General features: G+C 38.7%; 1 protein-coding gene and 1 pseudogene across 1 annotated transcript in view; both read left to right on the top strand.

The window, feature by feature from the left end:
• LOC132296235 (uncharacterized) overlaps positions 1 to 27,390 on the top strand; it is a 48,256-nt gene that overhangs the window by 2,008 nt on the left and 18,858 nt on the right. The gene's annotated exons all lie outside the window — the stretch shown is intronic.
• LOC132297747 (small nucleolar RNA R71) lies at positions 25,743 to 25,841 on the top strand (annotated as a pseudogene).

Raw genomic sequence — 27,390 nt, forward strand, 5'->3', positions numbered from 1 at the left:
CTACAAAAAAAATTCGAAAAGATTTTTTATCTTAGTTTATAGTTTTTATTTGTTTCTAGCATTGATCATTGAGTGATTCTAAAAGTTTGAAAGAAAATTATTTTTCTGAAAAATTTTCAAGTCCTAAAAAGTAATCTGACGGTGAAAGCCGCTCCTATACGCCAAAATAATGTAGTGAATGCGCGGTTCAAGAAAAGCCTTTTGGGTCAAGTTTAAATTTAAAAAAACCATTACCAACACTACTACTAACGTAGCAAGAGTGAGTAGGGATCGTCCCAAGGGATTGAGTTGTCGTACTAGCTTGTGGAATCACTATTAGGGTTAGTAGGTCGAGTGATCAAACAAATAGTTGGTTGGTTGATTAAACTAGAGAGCAAAATAAACTAAATAATTGAATACAATAAAGAGTAAGTAAGAGAGAGAAATCTTGGGGTTTCGATGTCACCACTAAATAATACTTTTCTACACCCTTAACAAGTGACTAATGAGGGAAATGTGTATTGCAATATTGATGTGTGTGTGTGTTTGGTTGATTCAATTAGCAAAGATGACCAATTAAGTATATATTGTCTAAGCAACATGTGAAAAACACAATATATCTAACAAGTAAGTATATATTATCTAAGTAGCATGTGAAAAGCACAATATATCTAGCAAGTCATTAATCCTTTCATTAAGCTCATAAGCCAACTACACCACAAGGTTAGAAACATATGCTACTTGCATTCAAAAGTATGAAACATCAAACAACAAGCATGGATTATCCATCCATCTAACAACTATACTACCACTATACTACAATTAAGCTAATGACATGAAATTAAACTAATTAAACTAAGGGAGGGGCACAATCCATCAAGAAATGAGCATGAATCATCAAGAAAATTACAAGAGCATTCCATTAAGCACTATATTTTAACAATTTCTAGATCTATGGCATTAATACAGATAGACATGCATCAATAACACAAGAAATAGAGACAAACACATGAACATCTATTCTAGCATACATAGACATATGGATAGAATGAAATGATCAATTGGAAGCATTAAACCACATAAATCATTGAATAAACAAGATCTATATATATAAAAATGCCAAAACATGTATTACACCACTAAACCCTCAATAATACACAAAATCAAGATGTAAAAAGCATGCTTGGGGCTAACTCTAGCCCCAAGAGGATGTCTAGCCACTCATGGTAATGCTTCTCCAACCCTCAAGGGCAAAATACATGGAATAAATCTATTCATTGGTTGATGAAGAGCTCCCAAGCTTGTGTCTCTAGCCTTCTCCTCATTTCTTCCTCCCTAAGAATAGGCTCTATTGTGATGGATGGATCTCCCTCAAAAAGTGTATCATATTCTATATATAGGTAGGTCAGGTAACACACAAAATGAGCTGGGGTCGTGCACAAAATATTCCCCAATGATTGGATAAGGACAGTTTTCAATGAGCTGGAAATTTAACTTTTTCGCACTGAAGGAAGTTCGATCGATCGAACTTTGGACTTGGATCGATCGAACATAGCTGAGATCTATCGAACTGAAGTTGGATCGATCCTCAATGGCGGTGCCTTTTTGGATAAAAACAAATCTGAGATATTTCGAAGATAATTTTGGGAAAAGGACAAACGTGGTTGGTAAGGTGGTACAACTGGATAAGATCAATCATTTGGATAAGGACAAGGTAGTTCGATCGATTGAAGAATGATATTGGATCGATCGAACTTTTGAGATCTCTGAAAATGTTATCATGGCTCAGATCCATCTTAAAGTGCTGAGATTGATTATGTTGGATCGATTGAACTATGATATGAGATCGGTCGAAGATGTTGAATTCCATCTTTTGCTTCCACTTGGCTCCTTTCTTTGATTCATCCTAGAATTGCTTCATTTCTGCACTTATTTGGCTGAGTTAGCTTATTTTCGGGATAAGTGCCTAAAAATGGAAATAACACAAAATCAATCTAAAGCGGTAAAGTAAGATAGATAAAGGTACTAGAATGCCTAAGCCTAAGGGGTTTAAATACGCACTTTTCAGCGCTCATCACACCTCTAAACTTAAATATTGCTAGTCCCTAGCAATGAACTAGAAAGTAAAGGAATGAAATGAATAACTATACAACTATGAACTGGAAAGCAATAAATGGATAACGCCACTTTCGTAGGGAACACGATTGCACTTAGCATATGTAACAAGCCTTTTAAACCCCTAGGTTACCCCTAGTGGACGAGTGAAGTCTCGTGAGGGTTTCCAGAATTGATACCCACAAACATTAAGCTCATTCTTTCAAAAGAGACACCAATATTGCAACTAAGCATTGGGAGAAAACTACTTCAAGTATGCAATTTTTTAAACATTTCCAAGCAATCTCCCAAAATTTCAACACCAAGCAAGCAAATATGATCCTCCGCACATCAAGAAAATGATGCAAATCAAAACAACTCTAGAATCCTTTTTGAGTGGACCGGCATCAAATGTGTTGCTATCTAAGCCAATTAAAGAATTAATCACATCCTTACCCTCAAACTAGCACACAAGTCTAGTACCGATCATCAAGATAAAAAGTGAACCTTTTATTAAAGCTTTATTGTTCTAGGTGCGCTTATTCTTTTCACTCGATTTTTTTTTTTTTTTTTTTTTTTTATAGGATCAAAGATAGAGGTATGGTGCAATGTGTTGATCTATTAAGCTTTCTAGTGATTCATGAGGTCGAGCGTTAGGCCAATGACTCCCAAACCAGACGGCTTTAGGGCATTAGGTGTTCAAACACCCCTACAGACTTACAAGCTCAAATCAACAAGGCTACAAATCAAGACAACCTCCATCTAATCATTTCCCACTTCTCACCTTTTGGTAGAAATCCTCACTTTTTTATTGCTTTTGCAACTTTTTCTTTTTCTTTTTATTTTTTATTTTTTTAGATTCAATTTTTTTTTTTTATTTTTTATATTCAATTATTAACCTAGAGTTTGGGCCCTCCACCTTTCGGCGCGAGAAGTTCAGTGCTTGATGAGGCTAGAATCCCGGTTACTTAGTGAAAAGGGATTGTTATCCACCTTTATCAAGAATGAAATTTTTCAATGCACTACTAGCTTAATTGGGAAATGACCAATTCAATAGTCAACAAAGCATATACCCCACAAATGAATGCTAGTGTGCGCCTGTGCTAGTGTAGAATCCTAGAGTGAATCTCAAAACAATCACAAAATCATGATGATGTGGACCACAAATGTAAGCATGATATCAATTTTTTGAAAAATTTACTCCTAAATGGTATCCACAAGGCATACAAGGAGTATTGGACTCTCAAGTCAAGCAATTTTTAAATTTTAAGCAATAAAGTCCTCAAAAGATCAAAATCATAGCTAGATATGGACCAATCATGGAAAATTTCTCAAATACACAAGTCATGCTCAAAATTTTGAATTTAAAAGCAAACACTATAACATACACTATTACCCCCAAACTTAAATGGCACAGTGTCCTCAATGTGAAAAGAGAACAAAGGAAAGAGTATATCGGTGTAATTAAAGCAAATAATGGCTAGGACTGAAATATCCAAAGTAGGTGGCATAGCCCCCCCCAAACTTGGGATTAACTATGGTCCTGAAATTTGGCACTCGGATAAACTTATCAGATAACAAAACGGGATAATCAGTCCACAGTGGACATGTAAGTGTAAATGAAATAAAGCAGTGAGAGGGGTATAAGGGTGGTCCTGAAAATTATGTAGCATTCTCTCTCACTGTAGTCATGGGATACACCAGATGGAGTCAAATAGATAGATATAAGAACAAAATAGATGACATCCATAGCAAAAACATATATAAAGAAAATAAAGTATAGAGTACATCAAAAGATCAAAGCCGACATATCCGGCTGTAAATAATATACAGTGATGAAAGTAACAGATATGAATCAGAGAGATGGAGTACAGAAAGATAGAATGAGTGAGAATCCTAAGTAGCTGGGGTAGGACTTGGAGGGCGAGCTCCGCGAATATCATGAGATAAGTCTCGAAGTGCAGTCATGACATCCGTGCGAAATGTAACAAAATCAGCTCGGTAGGCCACAACATCGGCTCGAATGGCAGCAGTATCAGCTCTGATAGCAACCACTGCATCCTTCAGAGCCTGAAGACGCTCTTCAAAGCCGGGGGTCTGACTGGGAGCGTCAGGTACATAAGAATCTGAAGAATGAGAATCCTGAGTCTGCTCCTCCATGTGTACTACCGACCCAACTGGAGAGTGCTGCTCTGCGTCATCTACAGGTCATTCTAAATCAATGTCCATACGCTCGACAGCCGGATCAACTAGTGCATCATCCGCTGCCGGGTCTGCTGCTGCTGCTGGCTCCTCAGCCTCTAAATCCTCTAAATCTAAGTCTTCTGCCACCTGAGCTGCATCCTCTGTGATCGGGCAATAATAGCATTATAGCTCTTATCCCAGACCTTTTTCAAGAAGTAATAGGAACCTCTCTCAGGGTGCTCCCGAGGATGGAAAGGATAGCGCTGATCAAGCAGGATATGGGTTATGGGGGTGGCCAAATGGGAGAGACTTAGCCCATTTGGGCCTCTCTTTGCTGATATGCTCATCGTAAAGCTTCCTCATCATGTTCCAGATAAGCGCGAGGATAGATACCCAGTGGCCCGTGTAGAATGCGTAGAGGGCTGTCAGATAGTTTCCTCGCCGCTGAATCTTGTGCTCGGCCATATATATGTTCCGAAAGAGAACGGAATCAAAGAACTATAGGTCATCTAGAAGATAAGTGCGGGTGGCGAAAGTCTCGTCATCGGCATAGTGACCTATCAAGAAAACTGTCATGTCGGCATAAGAAGGCCTGTATAGCCTAGGATAAAGCTCTTGTAGCTCCAGAGGGTATCAGTGTGGACAATGGCATGATCTGGCTAGTGTGTCCATAGTAATAGTAATCTGGTGGCCATTTATGGTAGTGACCAGCTCTACCGTGGTACGCGGGGATGGCCGGAGATTCTGGAAGAACACCCAAACTAGCCGCGGGTAGACTGGCTCAGTAATTGGGGCAAGAATAGCTGCAAGGCCCCTCTAGATAATGTCATCATAAGCGGATCGGGTCATTACCGATCTGGAGAAGAAATCTGTGTCGAAAACTGACTCGTGGGCCACTGACATCTGTGCATATCTAGGCAATGGCCTGTCACGCTCTCGAGCTAGCTGAGGTGGCTGGTGTGGTCGAGATGGTGATGGTGTAAACGCAGCCTGAGCCTCATCCTGTGATGGAGTTGGAGTGAATGCAACCTGAGCCTGAGAAGGTGACTGAGGTGGAGTAAGCTCTACTGGCTCATCCTGTATATGTGAGGGCTCTGCTGGCTCCTGTATCCTATGTCTGATACGTCTCTGAGGCCCGTGTCACCACCTGGCAACAGTCTTTGTCCTAGGCATGGACAGTCAAAAGAAAAAGAAAAACTTGCAACGGGAGTTAGTGCTAGAATAAAGAATTGAAAGCACAAAATAGAGACATGTATGTCAAATAAGATAGACAAAATAAATATGACATGAATCTATGCAAGTGAGAGGATGTGAACATGCTAAGCAGTGTAAGTGTAAAATGCATCAAATGTGGAAAATCACTAGCATTGGGTATGAATGAGATAACATAACACCAGATAAGATGCATGGAATGTGTGTATAAAATTTGTGAAGTTCGATCGATCACAAAAATTGTGAGATCGATCTCAAAACTTTGATCGATCTGAGAAACTAAAAAACGGAGTTCGTTCGATCTCTCAAGATCGATCTGAGAAATAAGTTCGATCAATTGAACTGTACGATGTGAAAATCGAAAAGTCACAGATCTGTGACGTGGATGACGCGGGGCTTTCACGACATGGTCGTGGGCCCATTAACACAACATACAATCAATCCTACTCACTTTACAAAGCCCATACTCCCAAAATCAATTCAAAAATCAAATATACAGAAAACATATATATAAATATATATACATATATGTACACAATGTTTCAAGCTTCAACAATGGAGGAAATCATCATCAATATATCATGGATTCAACATTTAAAACATGTATTTAACAACTTAAAGCTTGAAATCAAAGATGGAGCTTGGATCTTACCCAAAATCGAGGAGAGAAGATGAGATGCGAAGAGGTGAAATCCGAGAAAAGAGAGAAGAGAGAGAGAGAGTCGAAGCTCACTGGATCTCGCTAGAGCTTCGCCGGAGATGGAAAAGATGGATGGATGCACAGTGGCGAAGATGAGGAACAAGGGTTTTGAGAATGAGAGAGGGTGAGATCGATCTAATGAATCGATATTGAGACCCTCAGTTTCTATTTTTAAAAACTATTTCCGTCCAGTTCGATCAATCAAACTGAGATTTCAGATCGATTGAATTGTGATGATCTCTCTTCAAAGTATTTTTCGAATTTTTGAAATTTTTGAAAAAATTTAAAACTAAAATTAAAAATTGAAAACAAGAAAATATTTTTGGATTTTTGAAAAATAAAAATAACAATAAAAATAAAAATAAAAGAAAATAAAATCTTTTTGGATATTTGACATAAATGAAGTAAAATCTTTTTTTTTTTTTTTTTTTTTTATTTGAAAAATTAAGTAAATAAAAGAAAATAAAAGAAAATCTTTTTGGTATTTTTGGAAAATAAAATAAAATAAAAGAAAAATATTTTTGGATTTTTGAAAATTAAAAAGTTAAATAAAGTCAAAGATAGTGAGATGAAGAACAGAGATCGATCTGAACAAAATGTTCGATCGATCAAACAGAGAGCAAAAATATGCAGTTTTTTGGGTTCAAAAATTTGTCTAAGTGTTGTAACTCAAGATCGATCGAACTTTAGGTTTGGATCGATCGAAAAAGTTATGATCGATCTGAGAACAAGTTCAAACGATGGGACATAGAGGTGATTTGGATGCAGGTCGAAAATTTTTCCAAGTGTTGGATGCAGGTAGAAGTTCGATCGATCGAACTCTTATTTGAGATCGACCAAACTAATGCAAAAATGCTCAACTCCAACATGAAAGCTCATGCAATCCTAACCACAGCTCCTAGCAATGTATATGAACCAAAAACAAGCATCTAGACTTCGCAAGAAATGAAATTAAAGATAGAAATGAGGGAGGAATAGGGTTTTGACACCCTACGAAATGTCGTGCTAGTCTTTAACGTCTCTAGCAAGACATTGGGCTCTTTTAGCCTGGATCAAAGATCTTGTAATGCATCCCCTCCTTGTTGGGGCTGATAAATGCTTTGAACTCCACCCAACAAATGGTTCTTTGAAGAACTTGTTGAATTTAGCTCAAAAGAAGGTTTTGATCCCTTGTCAATGCAATCACAATCTTTGGGCTTCCATGCCCTTTCAAAGCAAGAATTTGAAACAACACTTTGAGAATGCAAGATTGGAGATGATCCCTTTGAAGTTTTGGTCTTACACAAAAGCTCAATTCCTTGACATTGAAGATCATAGCATTTATCTACAACATTAACCTCTCCTTCATATTTACTAAATGAGCTAGGTGTGGGATTGAAGATATTCAACTTCACCTTCATGTGGCCAAATGAGATCTTCATTATCCCCTTCGTACAATTGAAGTTGGCATTAGCGGTTGCCAAGAAAAGACGGCCAAGGATAATAGGAATTTGGCTTTTCGGATTGGGGACCGGTTCCGTGTCAATGACAACGAAGTCAACGGGAAAGAAAAATTTGTCAATCTTTATCAAAACATCCTCAATGATACCCCTAGGCTTCTTAATGGATCGGTCGGTAAGTTGTAAAACTGCCGACGTCAGTTTCAATTCACCTAGGCCCAATTTGACATAAACCGAGTATGGAAGAAGGTTAACACTTGCTCCTAAGTCAAGAATCGCCCAATTAATGATATGATCACCAATGATTTGTGATGTGGTAGGTGAACTGGGGTCCTTAAACTTTGGTAAAGTGTTATGTTGCAAAATTGAGCTCACTTGCTCGGTTAAAACCACTTCTCTTGGTGCTTGGCTCATGTTCTTCCGCTTTTGGGTGCAAAGATCTTTTAAGAATTTGGCATACGCCAGAATTTGCTTGATTGCATCCAAAAGTGGAAGATTGCCTTTCACTTGCCTAAACATTTCCATGATTTCATTGGTTTTTGCCTTTTGCTTGTCTTTTGAAATGGATCCTTTTAAGGCATCCGGAAACGGAGCTTTTAGCTCAAACACTTTTTCAGCATTTTCTTTTGAAAACACTTCAACATAAGAATTTTTCAAATCACTTTGTTTCAAATCATTTTTCAACAAAACCTTTTCAAATTCATTTTTCGGCAAATCTTTCTTCAAATCATTTTCAAAATCATTCTTCAAATCACATTTTGACGTTTTCTCATTCACAAGATCTTGTATATGCAATGAAGGAGGAATATGATATGAAATGGGATGGGTGTCAACTCGTGGTTGCACCGGTTCACTCTCTTCATTGGACACACCCACTTGGTTGTCCACAATCTTTCCACTTCTTAAGGTAGTCACCGCATTGCCAAGCTCAATGGTGTGGCCTTCTGATGAGGAATGGATTTCTACAACACATTATTGCATAGGTGGGGCATTCAAAGGCATCTTTCCCTTCTCTCTTGCATTAAGAGTGCTTGCTATTTGCCCTACTTGGGTTTCTAGCTTCGCAATAGATTGAGAGTGGGACTGAAGCAATTGTGTGTTTGCCTCAAGAGTGCCCAAAGCATTCAAAACTTTTTCTTCAAAGGTGGGACTTCTAGCATTTCCTTGGCAATAAGATTGGTTGGGAAAATGAGAGTTAGCAAATTGATTCCCTTGTGATTGATAAGGTCTATAACTTTGGGATCCTTGGCTTTGAAGTGGAGGTGGAATGTATTTCCCTTGAAAACCACATTGGGAAGGGTTTAAGCCCTCTCTTTGGTTTTTTCAAGAGAAGTTCGGATGATTTCTCTAATTTGGATTATAATGAGTACCATAAGGATTGTTCCCTTAGTTCTCAAAAGCTATATTGACTTGTTCATTCGGTTCATTTTGCACTTGTCCGTGAGTTCAACGAGAAGTAAAATGAAGAACACTAGAACAAGTCATACATGATTCATTCGATGCACGATGAGAATGGTTAGGGAAGGAAGATACTTGGTTCGCCAAGTTTTGGTTAATCAAAAATTGATCAAACCTTTGAGATAAAGACTTCATTTCGGCGGCTATTTCATTTGAGTGGTCGACTTGATGTAAGCCAACACTCTTCCTACCATATGAATTTCTACCATTCTTGGATGATAATGTTCTATGCAAAGAATTTTCATTCATGCTCTCATAAAGACGCCACACGTCATCATCATGCCCATCAATGTAAGAGCTACCCATGGAAGCATCAACCATGTCCTTATAATTTTCCGATAAGCTCTCAAAGAAATATTGAACTAATTTCCATTAGGGTATGTCATGATGTGGACACTTCCTAAGAAATTCATTAAAGCGTTCCCATGCCTCATGAAATGTTTCTCCATCCCCATATGAAAATTCTCGAATTAAGGTTCTCATGGCACTGGTCTTAGAAACCGGATAGTTTTTCTTCAAAAACTCTTGTTGCATTTCTGCCTAAGAGGTTATTGAAAAAGGACTAAGATTGTTAAACCAATATTTTGCCTTGTCTTTTAATGTGAATGGAGAAATTTTGAGTCTTAAGACCTCTTCCGGCATGTCCGTATATTTTACGGTGGAACATACTTGAAGAAACTCATCCAAATGCTTGTAAGGTTCTTCACTTAAAAGTCCATGATAGTTAGGAAGTATTTGAATGGTTTATGGCTTAATCTCATAATGATGTGCTCTAAATGGAGGCAATTGAATGCATGTGGGTGCATTATATTCATTAGGCACATAGTGATCTCTTAAAGCAAGTGGAGGATTATCAATTTGAGGTGCAACATGGACACCTTGATTTTGATTTCCTTGAATGATGGGAGGTTGTGGAGCATACATTGGCCTTGGCATTCCAAATGGAACTTGGCCTTGTTGTTCTTGTGGTTGGTGAATGAATGACCTAGGCATGTCTAATGGTACTTGAATGTTCTCATGATGCATATTTGGATGGAGGATACCTTGTTGGTCTATGTGACCAAGGTCCTCCACATGCTCTTCATTATGGCCTTCCATTGATGTAATGGATTGGGTAGAACTAGAACTTCCTCTTCCCCTAGGATTTCTAACTACGGATTCAAGATGCAAATCAAGAGGGACAAGAGTTGGTCTTAGTGATCTACGACCATGCTTGCACAATGTCAAACACACAAACACAATGAATGAACAAGCACTTCGACTTCACAACAATTCAATGAAACTTCCTCCACAAACACTTAACCTTTTTTTTTCCTGAATGGGGTAATTTTTTTTTTTTTTTCCATAAATAAAAATCAAAACAGTACAATTACAAAAAGAGTTAAACTCCAAAACATAAAAGTAAAATAAAATAAAATAAAATAAAATAAAAAAGGAATGGATAAACTCCACTTCTAGCCTAAAAACTGAACAACCTAAATAAAAGCTTATTAACTAACTAAATTGATCATCACAGTAGTCTGCAACTTCTCTCTAGTCTTCAAAAAGACTACAACATCAAAGAAATCTGTTATCACATCTCTGAATGTGCAACAGGTGAATTGCCAATTCAACCAAGCTTAAAACCAAGCAGATATCTTCATTTTCAATCACAAATAAGTAACAAATCTTCCATTCTAAAATTGAGGTATGCAAGCGCATCCCAAATTATTGTCTTGACAGTATAAGCAAAAGAGTCCTTTATTCCATTATGTAAAGCTGAATTTATGCTTGATCGGATTTTCCAGATTGTAACAGCAAAGAAGGCACCCAGCACCTTTGATTTTGTGCTTTTGACATTTGTATTCACAGTGAACCAATCTGTCAATTACAGAAAAGAAGAAAATCTAGGCAATTCCAACTGAAGAATTGAGTTTATCTCATGCCAAATTGCAGCAGCATAAGCACATTCATAAAAAATATGATCATTAGAATCAATATTTGCCCAGTAGTTATGATAGATGGAAGGGAGAATCAAACCACGTTTCTGTAGATTAACAAAACTGGGGTTTTTATTATGTAAAATTATAATAACTCCCACAACAATTTGAGGTCTACAGCAGCCCCAAAATAACTTACTCCGTGTTATTTGCTGTTTTCTAACCCTACAGATGCTCCAAGCTGACTTCAGAGAGAAACGACCATGTTTCCAAACAATTGTATCAGCACCTGCATGTAGCTCCAAATTTTGAATAGTAAGACAAACTTCATTAGGCAAATCAAGTTGAAAAAGTCAAGTACCATTTTGAATAATTTCAGAAACCAAGATACTTCTGTCAATGTGCAAAGAGAACAAAGGAAAGAGTATACCGATGCAATTAAAGCAAAGAATGGCTGGGACTGAAGTATCCAAAGTGGGTGGCATAGCCCCCCCCCCCCCCCCCCCCCCAAAACTTGGGATTAACTGTGGTCCTGAAATTTGGCACTTGGATAAACTTATCAGATAACAAAACGGGATAATCAGTGCACAGTGGACATGTAAGTGTAAATGAAATAAAACAGTGAGAGAGGTAAAAAGGTGGTCCTGAAAATTATGTAGCATTCTGTCTCACTGTAGCCATTGGATGCACCTGATGGAGTCAAATAGATAGATATAAGAACATAATAGATGACATCCATAGCAAAAACATATATAAAGAAAATAAAGTATAGAGTACATCAAAAGATCAAAGCCGACATATCCGGCTGCAAATAATATACAGTGATGAAAGTAACAGATATGAATCAAAGAGATGGAGTATAGAGAGATAGAATGAGTGAGAATCTCAGGTAGGTGGCGCAGGACTGGGAGGGCGAGCTCCGCAGATATCGTGAGATAAGTCTCGGAGTGCAGTCATGACATCCGTGCGAAATGTAGCAAAATTAGCTCGGTGGGCCACAGCATCGGCTCGAATGGTAGTAGTATCAGCTCTGATAGCAACCATTGCATCCTCTATAGCCTGAAAACGCTCTCTAAAGCCGGGGGTCTGACTGGGAGCCTCAGGTACATAAGAATCTGAAGAATGATAATCCTAAGTCTACTCCTCCATGTGTACTGGCAACCCAGCTGGAGAGTGTTGCTCTACGTCATCTCCAGGTTGCTCTAAATCAATGTCTATACGCTCGACAGCCGGATCAACTGGTGCATCATCCACTACCAGGTCTGCTGCTGCTGCTGGCTCCTCAGCCTCTAAATTGTCTAAATCTAAGTCCTCTACCGCCTAAGCTGCATCCTCCTGTAATCGGGCAATAATAGCATTATAGCTCTTGTCCCAGGCCTTCTTCAAGAAGTGACAGGAACCTCTCTCAGGGTGCTCCCGAGGATGGAAAAGATAGCGCTGATCAAGCAGGATCTAGGTGATGAGGTGGCCAAATGGGAGAGACTTAGCCCTTTTGGGCCTCTCCTTGCTGATATGCTCATCGTAAAGCTTCCTCATCACGCTCTAGATGAGCACAGGGATAGATACCTAGTGGCCCGTGTAGAATGCGTAGAAGGCTGTCAGATAGTCTCCTCGCCACTGAATCTTGTGCCCGGCCATATATATGTTCCGAAAGAGAACGGAATCAAAGAACCATAGGTCATCTAGAATATAAGTGCGGGTGGCGAAAGTCTCGCCATCAGCATAGTGACCTGTCAAGAAAATTGCCATGTCAGCATAAGAAAGCCTGTATAGCCTGGGATAAAGCTCTTCTAGCTCCAGAGGGCATCGGTGTGGACAATGGCATGATCTGGCTAGTGTGTCGACAATAATAGTAATCTGGTGGCCATCTATTGTGGTGACCAACTCCGCCGTGGTACGCGGGGATGGCCGAAGGTTCTAGAAGAACACCCGAACTAGCCGCGAGTAGACTAGTTCAGTAACTGGGGCAAGAATAGCTGCAAGGCCCCTCCGGATAATGTCATCATAAGCGGATCGGGTCAGTACCGATCTGGAGAAGAAATCTGTGTTGAAAACTGACTCATGGGCTACTGACATCTGTGCATATCTAGGCAATGGCCTATCATACTCTCAAGCTGGCTGAGGTGGATGGTGTGGTAGAGATGGTGATGGTGTAAATGTAGCCCGAGCCTCATCCTGTGATGGGGATGGAGTGAACGCAGCCTAAGCCTGAGAAGGTGACTAAGGTAGAGTAAGCTCTACTGGCTCATCTTGTATATGTGAGGGCTCTGCTGGCTCCTCTATCCTAGGTCTGATACGTCTCTGAGGCCCGTGTCGCCTCTTGGCAACAGTCTTTGTCCTTGGCGTGGCCTGTTAAAAGAAAAAGAAAAACTTGCAACGGGAGTTAGTGTTAGAATAAAGAATTGAAAGCACAAAATATAGACATGTATGTCAAATAAGATAGACAAAACAGATATGACATGACTCTATGCTAGTGACAGGATGTGAACATACTAAGCAATGTAAGTGTAAAATGCATCCAATGTGGAAAATCACTGGCATTGGGCATGAATGAGATAGCATGACACGAGATAAGATGCATGGAATGTGTGTATGAAATCTGTGAAGTTCGATCGGTCACAAAAATTGTGAGATCGATCTCAAAACTTCAATCGATCTGAGAAACTGAAAAACGGTGTTCGATCGATCTCTCAAGATCGATCTAAGAAATAAGTTCGATCGATCGAACTGTGTGATGTGAAAATCGAAAAGTCACAGATCTGTGACGTGGATGACACGGGGCCTTCACGACATGGTCGTGGGCCCATCAACACAACATACAGTCAATCCTACTCACTTTACAAAGCCCATACTCCCAAAATCAATTCAAAAATCAAATATATACAAAACATATATATAAATATATGTACATATATGTACACAATGTTTCAAGCTTCAACAATGGAGGAAATCATCATCAATATATTATGCATTCAACATTTAAAACATGTATTTAACAACTTGAAGCTTGAAATCAAAGATGGAGCTCGGATCTTACCCAAAATCGAGGAAAGAAGATGAGAAGCGAAGAGGTGAAATCCAAGAAGAGAGAGAAGAGAGAGAGAGAGTCGAAGCTCACTGGATCTCGCCGGAGCTTCGCCGGAGATGGAGAAAATGGATGGATGCACAGTGGCGAAGATGAGGAACAAGGGTTTTGAAAATGAGAGCGGGTGAGATCGATCTAATGAATCGATATTAAGACCCTCGGTTTCTATTTTTAAAAACTGTTCCCGTCCAGTTCGATCGATCGAACTGAGATTTCAGATCCATTGAACTTTGATGATCTCTCTTCAAAGTATTTTTGGAATTTTAGAAATTTTTGAAAAAATTTAAAACATAAATTAAAACTGAAAATTAAAATTAAAAAATAGAAAATATTTTTGGATTTTTGAAATATAAGAATAAGAATAAAAATAAAAATAAAAGAAAGTAAAATCTCTTTTTTTTTTTTTTGTTTAATTTGAAAAATTAAGTAAATAAAATAAAATAAAAATATTTTAGGATTTTTTAAAATTAAAAAGTCAAATAAAGTCAAAGATGGTGAGATGAAGAACAGAGATCGATCTGAAAAAAATATTCGATCGATCAGACAGAGAGCAAAAATATGCAGTTTTTTGGGTTCAGAAATTTGTCTAAGTATTGGAACTCAAGATCGATCGAACTTGAGGTTTGGATTAATCGAAAAAGTTATGATCGATCTAAGAACAAGTTCGAACGATGGGACAGAGAGGTGATTTGGATGCAGGTTGATGCAGGTCAAAATTTTTTCTAAGTGTTGGATGCAGGTAGAAGTTCGATCAATCGAACTCTCATTTGAGATCGATCGAACTTATGCAAAATGCTCAACTCCAACATGAAAGCTCATGCAATAACCACAGTTCCTAACAATGCATATGAACCAAAAACAAGTATCTAGACTTCGCAAGAAATGAAATTAAAGATAGAAATGAGGGAGGAATAGGGTTTTGACACCTAACGAAATGTCGTGCTAGTCTTTAACGTCCCCAGCAAGACATTAGGATTTTTAGCACAGATCAAAGATCTTGTAATGCATCCCTTCCTTGTTAAGTGATAGATGCTTTGAACTCCACCCAACAAATAGTTCTTTGAAGAACTTGTTGAATTTAGCTCAAAAGAAGGTTTTCATCCCTTTTCATTGTAATCACAATCTTTGGGCTTCCATGCCTTTCAAAGCAAGAATTTGAAACAACATTTTGAGAATGCAAGATTGAAGATGATCCTTTTGAAGTTTTGGTCTTACACAAAAGCTCACTTCCTTGACATTGAAGATCATAGCATTTATCTACAACATTAACCTCTCCTTCATATTTGTCAAATGAGCTGGGTGTGGGATTGAAGATATTCAACTTCACCTTCATGTGGCCAAATGAGATCTTCATTATCCCCTTCGTACAATTGATGTTGGCATTAGCGGTTACCAAGAAAGGACGGCCAAGGATAACGGGAATTTGGCTTTTAGGATTGGGGACCGGTTCCGTGTCAATGACAATGAAATCAACGGGAAAGAAAAATTTGTCAATCTTTATCAAAACATCCTCAATGATACCACTAAGCTTCTTAATGGATCGGTCGGCAAGTTGTAAAACTACTGACGTCGGTTTCAATTCACCTAGGCCCAATTTGACATAAACCGAGTATGGAAGAAGGTTAACACTTACTCCTAAGTCAAGAAGCGCCCGATTAATGATATGATCACCAATGATTCATGATGTGGTAGGTGAACCAGGGTCCTTAAACTTTGGTAAAGTGTTATGTTACAAAATTGAGCTCACTTGTTCGGTTAAAACCACTTTTCTTGGTGCTTGGCTCTTGTTCTTCTGCTTTTGGGTGCAAAGATCTTTTAAGAATTTGGCATAAGCCAAAATTTGCTTGATTGCATCCAAAAGTGGAAGATTGACTTTCACTTGCCTAAACATTTCTATGATTTCATTAGTGTTTGCCTTTTGCTTGTCTTTTGAAATGGATCCTTTTAAGGCATCCGGAAATGGAGCTTTTGACTCAAACACTTTTTCAGCATTTTCTTTTGAAAACTCTTCAACATAAGAATTTTTCAAATCACTTTGTTTCAAATAATTTTTCAACAAAACCTTTTCAAATTCATTTTTCGACAAATCTTTCTTCAAATCATTTTCAAAATCATTCTTTAAATCACATTTTGAAGCTTTCTCATTTACAAAATCTTGTATATGCAATGAAGGAGGAATATGATATGAAACGGGACGGGTGTCAACTCGTGGTTGCACCGATTCACTCTCTTCATTGGACACACCCACTTTGTTGTCCACAATCTTTCCACTTCTCAAGGTAGTCACCGCATTGACATGCTCAATGGTGTGGAATGGGTTTTCACAACACATTGTTGCTTAGGTGGGGCATTCAAAGGCATCTTTCCCATCTCTCTTGCATTAAGAGTGTTTGTTATTTGCCCTACTTGGGTTTCTAGCTTCGCAATAGATTAAGAGTGGGAATGAAGCAATTGTGTGTTTTCCTCAAGAGTGTCTAAAGCATTCAAAACTTTTTCTTCAAAGGTGGAACTTCTAGCATTTCCTTGGGAATAAGATTGGTTGGGAAAATGAGAGTTAGCAAATTGATTCCCTTGCGATTGATAAGGTCTATAACCTTGGGATCCTTAACTTTGAAGTGGAGGTGGAATGTACTTCCCTTGAAAACCGCCTTGGGAAGGGTTTGAGCCCTCTCATTGGTTTTTCCAAGAGAAGTTTGGATGATTTCTCCAACTTGGATGTTTATGAGTACCATAAGGATTGTTCCCTTGGTTCACAAAAGCTGGATTGACCTGTTCGTTAGGTTCATTTTGCACTTGTCCGTGAGTTCAATGAGAAGTATAATGGAGAATACTAGAACAAGTCATACATGATTCATTCGATGCACAATGAGAATAGTTAGGGAAGGAAGATACTTGGTTCGTCGAGTTTTGGTTAATCAAAAATTGATCAAACCTTTGAGATAAAGACTTCATTTCGGCGGCTATTTCATTTGAGTGGTCGACTTGATGTAAGCCAACACTCTTCCTACCTTGTGAATTTCTACCATTCTTGGATGATAATGTTCTATGCAAAGAATTTTCACTCATGCTCTCATAAAGACGCCACACGTCATCCTCATGCCTATCAATGTAAGAGCCACCCATGGAAGCGTCAACCATGCCCTTATAATTGTCTGATAAGCTCTCAAAGAAATATTGAACTAATTTCCATTTGGGTATGTCATGATGTGGACACTTCCTAGGCAATTCATTAAAGCATTCCCATGCCTCATGTAATGTTTCTCCATCCCCATATGAAAATTCTCAAATTAAGGTTCTCATGGCATTGGTCTTAGAAACCGGATAGTTTTTCTTTAAAAACTGTTGTTGTATTTCTGCTCCAAGTTATTGAAAAAGGTCTAAGATTGTTAAACCAATATTTTGCTTTGTCTTTTAAGGTGAATGGAAAAAGTTTGAGTCTTAAGACCTCTTCCGGCATGTCTGTAAATTTTATGGTGGAACATATTTCTAGAAACTCATCCAAATGCTTGTAAGGTTCTTCACTTAAAAGTCCATGATAGTTAGGAAGCATTTGAATGGTTTATGGCTTAATCTCATAATGATGTGCTCTAAATGGAGACAATTGAATGCATGTGGGTGCATTATATTCATTAGGCACATAGTGATCTCTTAAAGCAAGTAGAGGATTAGCAATTTGAGGTGCAACATGGACACCTTGATTTTGATATCTTTGAATGATGGGAGGTTGTGGAGCATACATTGGCCTTGGCATTCCAAATGGAACTTGGCCTTGTTATTGTTGTGGTAGGTGAATGAATGTCCTAAGCATGTCTAATGGTTTTTGAATGTTCTAATGATGCACATTTGGATGGAGGATACCTTGTTGGTCTATGTGACTAAGGTCCTCTACATGCTCTTCATAATGGCTTTCCATTGATGTAATGGATTGGGTAGAACTAGAACTTCCTCTTCCCCTAGGATTTCTAACTACGGATTCAAGATACAAATCAAGAGGGACAAGAGTTGGTCTTAGTGATCTACGACCATGCATGCACAATGTCAAACACACAAACACAATGATTGAACAAGCACTTCGACTTCACAACAATTCAATGAAACTTCCTCCACAAACATTTAACCCTTTTTTCTCCTGAATGGGGTATATATTTTTTTTTCCATAAATAAAAATCAAAATAGTACAATTACAAAAGGAGATAAACTCCAAAACATAAAAAAAAAAAAAAAAAAAAAGGAATAGATAAACTCTACTTCCAGTCCAACAATTGAATAACCTAAACAAAAGCTTTTTAACTAACTAAATTGATCATCACAGTAGTCTGCAGCTTCTCTCTAGTCTTCAAAAAGACTACAACATCAAAGAAATCTGTTACCACATCTCTGAACGTGCAACAGGTGAATTGCCGATTCAACCAAGCTTAAAACCAAGCAGATATCTTCATTTTCAATTGCAAATAAGTAACAAATCTTCCATTCTAAAATTGAGGTATGCAAGCACATCCCAAATTATAGTCCTGACAGCATAAGCAAAAGAGTACTTTGTTCCATTATGTAAAGCTGAATTTCTGCTTGACCAGATTTTCCAAATTGTAACAGCAAAGAAGGCACCAGGCACCTTTGATTTTATGCTTTTGACATTTGTATTCACAATGAACCAATCTGTCAATTACAGAAAAGAAGAAAATCTAGCCAATTCCAACTGAAGAATTGAGTTTATCTCATGCCAAATTGAAGCAGCATAAGCACATTCACAAAAAACATGATCATTAGAATCAATATTTGCCCAGTAGTTATGACAGAATGAAGGGAGAATCAAACCACGTTTCTGCAGATTAACAAAACTGGGGTTTTTATTATGTAAAATTATAGTCACTCCCACAGCAATTCGAGGTTTACAGCAACCCCAAAATAACTTACTCTATGTTATTTGCTGTTTTTTAACCCTACAAATGCTCCAAGCTGACTTCAGAGAAAAATGACCATGTTTCCAAACAATTGTATCAGCACCTGCATGTAGCTCTAAATTTTAAATAGTAAGACAGACTTCATTAGGAAAATCAAGTTGAAAAAGCCAAGTACCATTTTGAATAATTTCAGAAACTAGGGTACTTCTGTCAATATGTAAAGAGAACAAAGGAAAGAGTATACCGATGCAATTAAAGCAAGGAATGGCTGGAACTAAAGTATCCAAAGTGGGTGGCACAGCCCCCCCAAACTTGGGATTAAATGTGGTCCTGAAATTTGGCACTCTAATAAACTTATCAGATAACAAAATGGGATAATCAGTGCACAGTGGACATGTAAGTGTAAATGAAATAAAGTAGTGAGAGAGGTATAAGGGTGGTCCTGAAAATTATGTAGCATTCTCTCTCACTGTAGTCATTGGATGCACCTGATGGAGTCAAACAGATAGATATAAGGACATAATAGATGACATCCACAGCAAAAACATATATAAAGAAAATAAAGTATAGAGTACATCAAAAGATCAAAGTCGATATATCCGGCTGCAAATAATATACAGTGATGAAAGTAACAGATATGAATCAGAGAGATGGAGTATAGAGAGATAGAATGAGTGAGAATCTCAGGTAGGTGGGGCAAGACTGGTAAGCTGAGCTTCGCGGATATCGTGAGATAAGTCTCAGAGTGCAGTCATGACATCTGTACGAAATGTAGCAAAATCAGCTCGGTGGGCCACAACATCGGCTAGAATGGCAGTAGTATCAGCTCTGATAGCAACCACTGGATCCTCTAGAGCCTGAAGACGCTCTCCAAAGCCGGGGGTCTGACTGGGAGCCTTAGGTACATAAGAATCTGAAGAATGAGAATCCTGAGTCTGCTCCTCCACGTGTACTATCGACCCAGCTAGAGAGTGCCACTCTGCGTCATCTCTAGGTTGCTCTAAATCAATGTCCATATGCTCGACAGCCGAATCAACTGGTGCATCATCTGCTGCCGGGTCTGCTGCTGCTGCTGGCTCCTCAGCCTCTAAATTGTCTAAATCTAAGTCCTCTACCGCCTGAGCTACATCCTCCTGTAATCAGGTAATAATAGCATTATAGCTCTTGTCCCAGTCCTTCTTCAAGAAGTAACAGGAACCTCTCTCAGGGTGCTCCCGAGGATGGAAAGGATAGCGCTGATCAAGCAGGATCTGGGTTATGAGGTGGCCAAATGGGAGAGACTTAGCCCTTTTGGGCCTCTTTTTGCTGATATGCTCATCGTAGAGCTTCTTCATCACGCTCCAAATGAGCACAGGGATAGACACCCAGTGGCCCGTGTAGAATGCGTAAAGGGCTGTCAGATAGTCTCCTCACCGCTGAATCTTGTGCCCGGCCATATATATATTCTGAAAGAGAACAGAATCAAAGAACCATAGGTCATTTAGAAGATAAGTGCGGGTGGCGAAAGTCTCACCATCAGCATAGTGACCTGTCAAAAAAACAGCCATGTAGGCATAAGAAGGCCTATATAGCCTAGGATAAAGCTCCTGTAGCTCCGGAGGGCATCGGTGTGGACAATGGCATGATCTGGCTAGTGTGTCCACAGTAATAGTAATCTGGTGGCCATCTATGGTAGTGACCAGCTCTGCCGTGGTACGCGGGGATGGCCGGAGGTTCTGGAAGAACAACCGAACTAGCCGCGGGTAGACTGGCTCAGTAACTGGGGCAAGAATAGCTGCAAGGCCCCTCCGGATAATGTCATCATAAGCGGATCGGGTCAATACCGATCTGGAGAAGAAATCTGTGTCGAAAACTGACTCATGGGCCACTGATATCTGTGCATATCTAGGCAATGGCCTGTCACGCTCTCGAGCTGGCTGAGGTTGCTGGTGTGGTGGAGATGGTGATAGTGTAAATGCAGCCTGAGCCTCAGCCTGTGATGGAGATAGAGTGAACGCAGCCTGAGCCTAAGAAGGTGACTGAGGTGGAGTAAGCTCTACTGGCTCATCCTGTATATGTGAGGGCTCTGCTGGCTCCTCTATCCTAGGTCTGATACATCTCTGAGGCCCGTGTCGCCTCCTGGCTACAATCTTTGTCCTAGGTATGGCCTATCAAAAGAAAAGAAAATTTGCAACGGGAGTTAGTGCTAGAATAAAGAATTGAAAGCACAAAATAGAGACATGTAAGTCAAATAAGATAGACAAAACAAATATGACATGAATCTATGCAAGTGACAGGATGTGAATGTAACGACCCTCTCCCTAGCCAGATACAATATTGTCCGCTTTTGGCTCACCTGGACCAGAGACTTCCCAAGGGGTCACCCATCCTGGTACTACTCCAAGTTAAGCACGCTTAACTACAAAGTTTTGATGGGTTCACGGCCATCACGGCTTTAAAACGCGTTGTGTAATAGAAGGGTGTTGAATCTACATATGGCACTTGCCCCATCCACACCCAGACGGTGTGGGATTGTGCACGTGTAAGTCGCCCAATGTGGTAGCCTACTGGTGCCACTTGCACACGCTCACACACACCCACCCACAAGGTCACCACAATTACCCCCCCCCCCCCTTTGGGGCCCAACGTCCTCGTTGGTCACACTTCCGGCTGAACTTGGCTCTGATACCATTTGTAACAACCCACTCTACGACATGGTATGATATTGTCCGCTTTGGGCCTGAGCCCGCAAGTTTTTGCTCTTGGGCTTCACCCCAAAAGGCCTCATACCAATTGGAGGTGACACACTTACATATAAGCACTTCACATTTCCTCTACCCAGGCGATGTGGGATTTGTGCACCCGTAGCTCGCCAGCGTGGTAGCCTGACAGTGTCTGTCGCACCCGCCCACGACACACCCTCCCACAAGGTCATCACAGTGAATATGCTAAGCAGTGTAAATGTGAAATGCATCCAATGTGGAAAATCACAGGCATTGGGCATGAATGAGATATCATGACACGAGATAAGATGCATGGAATGTGTATATGAAATCTGTGAAGTTCAATCGATCACAAAAATTGTGAGATCGATCTCAAAACTTCGATCGATCTGAGAAACTGAAAAACGGAGTTCGATCGATCTCTCAAGATCGATCTGAGAAATAAGTTCGATCGATCGAACTGTGCGATGTTAAAATCAAAAAGTCACAGATCTGTGATGCGGATGACACGAGGCCTTCACGACATGGTCGTAGGCCCATCAATACAACATACAATTAATCCTACTCACTTTACAAAGCCCATACTCCCAAAATCAATTCAAAAATCAAATATATACAAAACATATATATAAATATATATACATATATATACACAATGTTTCAAGCTTCAACAATGGAGGAAATCATCATCAATATATCATGGATTTAACATTTAAAACATGTATTTAACAACTTGAAGCTTGAAATCAAAGATGAAGTTCGTATCTTACCCAAAATCGAGGAGAGAAGATGAGATGCGAAGAGGTGAAATCCAAGAAGAGAGAGAGAGAGTCAACGCTCACTGGATCTCGCCGGAGATGGAGAAGATGGATGGATGCACAGTGGCAAAGATGAGGAACAAGGGTTTTGAGAATGAAAGAGGGTGAGATAGATCTAATGAATCGATCTTGAGACCCTCGGTTTCTATTTTTAAAAACTGTTCCCGTCCAGTTCGATCAATCCAACTGAGATTTAAGATCGATCGAACTATGATGATCTCTTTTCAAAGTATTTTTGGAATTTTTGAAATTTTTGAAAAAAAATTAAAAACAAAAATTAAAAATTGAAAATTAAAATTGAAAAATAGAAAATATTTTTGGATTTTTGAAAAATAAAAATAAAAATAAAAATAAAAATAAAATAAAATAAAATCTTTTTGGATTTTTGAAATAAATAAAGTAATATCTCTTTTTGTGTAATTTGAAAAATTAAGTAAATAAAAGAAAATCTTTTTGGTATTTTTGGAAAATAAAATAAAATAAAAATATTTTTGAATTTTTGAAAATTAAAAAGTCAAATAAAGTCATAGATGGTGAGATGAAGAACAGAGATCGATCTGAACAAAATATTCGATCGATCAGACAGAGAGCAAAAATATGCAGGTTTTTGGGTTCAGAAATTTGTCTAATTGTTGGAACTCAAGATCGATCGAACTTGAGGTTTGGATCGATCGAAAAAGTTATGATCGATCTGAAAACAAGTTCGAACGATGGGATAGAGAGGTGATTTGGATGCAGGTTGATGCAGGTCGAAAATTTTTCTAAGTTTTGGATGCAGGTAGAAGTTCGATCGATCAAACTCTCATTTGAGATCAATCGAACTTATGCAAAATGCTCAACTCCAACATGAAAGCTCATACAATCCAAACCACAGTTCCTAGCAATGCATATAAACAAAAAATAAGTATCTAGACTTTGCAGGAAATGAAATTAAAGATAGAAATGAGGGAGGAATAGGGTTTTGACACCTTACGAAATGTCGTGCTAGTCTTTAACATCTCTAGCAAGACATTGGGCTTTTTTAGCCTGGATCAAAGATCTTGTAATGCATCCCCTCCTTATTGGGGTGATAGATGCTTTAAAGTCCACCTAACAAATAGTTCTTTATTGAACTTGTTGAATTTAGCTCAAAAGAAGGTTTTGATCCCCTGTCAATGCAATCACAATATTTGGGCTTCCATGCCCTTTCAAAGTAAGAATTTGAAACAACAATTTGAGAATGCAAGGTTGAAGATGATCCCTTTAAAGTTTTGGTCTTACACAAAAGCTCACTTCTTTGATATTGAAGATTATAGCATTTATCTACAACATTAACCTCTCCTTCATATTTGTCAAATGAGCTGGGTGTGGCATTGAAGATATTCAACTACACCTTCATGTGGCCAAATGAGATCTTCATTATCCCCGTCATACAATTGATGTTGGCATTAGCGGTTGCCAAGAAAAGACGGCCAAGGATAACGGGAATTTGGCTTTTAGGATTGGGGACTGGTTCCGTGTCAATGACAACGAAATCAACGGGGAAGAAAAATTTGTCAGTCTTTATCAAAACATCCTCAATGATACCCCTAGGCTTCTTAATGGATCGGTCGGCAAGTTGTAAAATTACCGACGTCGGTTTCAATTCATCTAGGCCCAATTTGACATAAACCGAGTATAGAAGAAGGTTAACACTTGCTCCTAAGTCAAGAAGCGCCCGATTAAAGATATGATCACCAATGATGCATGATGTGGTAGGTGAAACGGGGTCCTTAAACTTTGGTAAAGTGTTATGTTGCAACATTGAGCTCACTTGCTCGGTTAAAACCACTTTTCTTGGTGCTTGGCTCTTGTTCTTCCGCTTTGGATGCAAAGATCTTTTAAGAATTTGGCATAAGCCGGAATTTGCTTGATTGCATCTAAAAGTGGAAGATTGACTTTTACTTGCCTAAACATTTCCACGATTTCATTAGTTTTTGCCTTTTGCTTGTCTTTTGAAATGGATTCTTTTAAGGCATCCGGAAATGGAGCTTTTGGCTCAAACACTTTTTCAGTATTTTCTTTTGAAAACTCTTCAACACAAGAATTTTTCAAATCACTTTATTTCAAATCATTTTTCAACAAAAACTTTTCAAATTCAATTTTCGGCAAATCTTTCTTCAAATTATTTTCAAAATCATTCTTCAAATCACATTTTGAAGCTTTCTCATTCACAAGATCATGTATATGCAATGAAGGAGGAATACGATATGAAACAGGACGGGTGTCAACTCGTGGTTGCACCAGTTCACTCTCTTCATTGGACACACCCACTTGGTTGTCCACAATCTTTCCACTTCTTAAGGTAGTCACCACATTGACATGCTCAATGGTGTGGCCTTCCGATGAGGAATGGGTTTCCACAACACATTGTTGCTTAGGTTGGGCATTCAAAGGCATCTTTCCCTTCTTTCTTGCATTAAGAGTGCTTGCTATTTGCCCTCCTTGGATTTCTAGCTTCGCAATAGATTGAGAGTGGGAATGAAGCAATTGTGTGTTTGCCTCAAGAGTGCCCAAAGCTCTCAAAACTTTTTCTTCAAAAGCGGGACTTCTAGCATTTCCTTGAGAAAGATTGGTTGGAAAAATGAGAGTTAGCAAATTAATTCCCTTATGATTGATAAGGTCTATAACCTTAGGATCCTTGGCTTTAAAGTGGAGGTGGAATGTACTTCCCTTAAAAACCGCCTTGGGAAGGGTTTGAGCCCTCTCATTGGTTTTTCCAAGAGAAGTTCGAATGATTTCTCTAACTTGGATTATAATGAGTACCATAAGGATTGTTCCCTTGGTTCACAAAAGCTGCATTGACTTGTTCATTAGGTTCATTTTGTACTTGTCCGTAAGAACAATGAGAAGTAGAATGAAGAACACTAAAATAAGTCATACATGATTCATTCGATGCACGATGAGAATGGTTAGGAAAGGAAGATACTTGGTTCGCTGAGTTTTGGTTAATCAAAAATTGATCAAACCTTTGAGATAAAGACTTCATTTCGGCGGCTATTTCATTTGAGTGGTCGACTTTATGTAAGCCAACACTCTTCCTACCTTATGAATTTCTACCATTCTTGGATGATAATGTTCTATGCAAAGAATTTTCACTTATGCTCTCATAAAGACGCCACACGTCATCCTCATGCCTATCAATGTAAGAGCCACACATGGAAGCATCAACCATGCCCTTATAATTGTTCAATAAGCTCTCAAAGAAATATTGAACTAATTTCCATTTTGGTATGTCATGATGTGGACACTTCCTAAGCAATTCATTAAAGCGTTCCCATGCCTCATGAAATGTTTCTCCATCCTCATGTGAAAATTCTCGAATTGAGGTTCTCATGGCCTTGGTCTTAGAAACCAGATAGTATTTCTTCAAAAACTCTTGTTGCATTTCTGCCCAAGAAGTTATTGAAAAAGGCCTAAGATTGTTAAACCAATATTTTGCCTTGTCTTTTAAAGTGAATGGAAAAAGTTTGAGTCTTAAGACCTCTTTCGGCTTGTCCGTATATTTTACGGTGCTTCAAGAAACTCATCCAAATGCTTGTAAGGTTCTTCACTTGGAAGTCCATAATAGTTAGGAAGCATTTGAATGGTTTGTGGCTTAATCTCATAATAATGTGCTCTAAATGGAGGTAATTGAATGCATATGGGTGCATTATATTCATTAGGCACATAGTGATCTCTTAAAGCAAGTGGAGGGTTAGCAATTTGAGGTGCAACATGGACACCTTGATTTTAATTTCCTTGAATGATGGAAGGTTGTGGAGCATACATTGGCCTTGGCATTCCAAATGGAACTTGGCCTTGTTGTTATTGTGGTTGGTGAATGAATGGCCTAGGCATGTCTAATGGTACTTGAATGTTCTCATGATGCATATTTGGATGGAGGATACCTTGTTGGTCTATGTTACCAAAGGTCCTCCAAATGTTCTTCATTATGGCCTTCCATTGATGTAATGGATTGGGTAGAACTAGAACTTCCTCTTCCCCTAGGATTTCTAACTACGGATTCAAGATGCAAATCAAGAGGGACAAGATTTGGTCTTAGTGATCTACGACCATGCATGCACAATGTAAAACACACAAACACAATGAATGAACAAGCACTTCGACTTTACAATAATTCAATGAAACTTCCTCCACAAACACTTAACCCATACTCCTATGCTTTAACAACAATGATGTAAATAACAATTAAGAATGCCTCCACGCGTGCTCACGATTTATCGAAGAATTTAAAAACAAGCCTCCACGTGAGCCGACGATTTAACTATGGGATTAAGTAAAAAAAAGGTCTCACAAAGGTCCTTTAGCACTTCAACTCCAAATTTTTAGCTTAGCTTAGCAAATTTTTTAATTTTTAGCCTTTTTCCTTGCTTGCTTAGCTCATTTGCTTGAATGCTCCTTTGATTGCTTCCTAACTCAATGCTCCTTGTCAATCAAGAACAAACACAATAAGTAACAAAAATTAAAAATAAAGTAAAGACACGATCAAAAGAGTTCTAATTCCTAATGAATTCCACAAATACGACGTTGCTTAATCCGCGGCAACGGCGCCAAAATTTGACGGTTGGAAGCCGCTCCTTGACGCCAAAATAATGTAGTGAATGTGCGGTTCAAGAAAAGCCTTTTGGGTCAAGTTTAAATTTATAAAACCACTACCAACACTGCTACTAACGTAGCAAGAGAGCAAATTAAACTATTAGGGATTGTCCCAAGGGATTAAGTTATCGTACTAGCTTGTAGAATCACTATTAGGGTTAGTAGGTCGAGTGATCAAACAAATAGTTGGTTGGTTGATTAAACTAGAGAGCAAATTAAACTAAATAATTGAATGCAATAAAGAGTAAGTAAGAGAGAGAGATCTTGGGGTTTAGAGGTCAC

Source organism: Cornus florida, unplaced genomic scaffold, assembly GCF_030987335.1.
Source record: "Cornus florida cultivar Cherokee Brave unplaced genomic scaffold, ASM3098733v1 CherokeeBrave_3.0.0_Hap2_Chr02, whole genome shotgun sequence".
In the NCBI taxonomy this organism is placed as follows: domain Eukaryota; kingdom Viridiplantae; phylum Streptophyta; class Magnoliopsida; order Cornales; family Cornaceae; genus Cornus; species Cornus florida.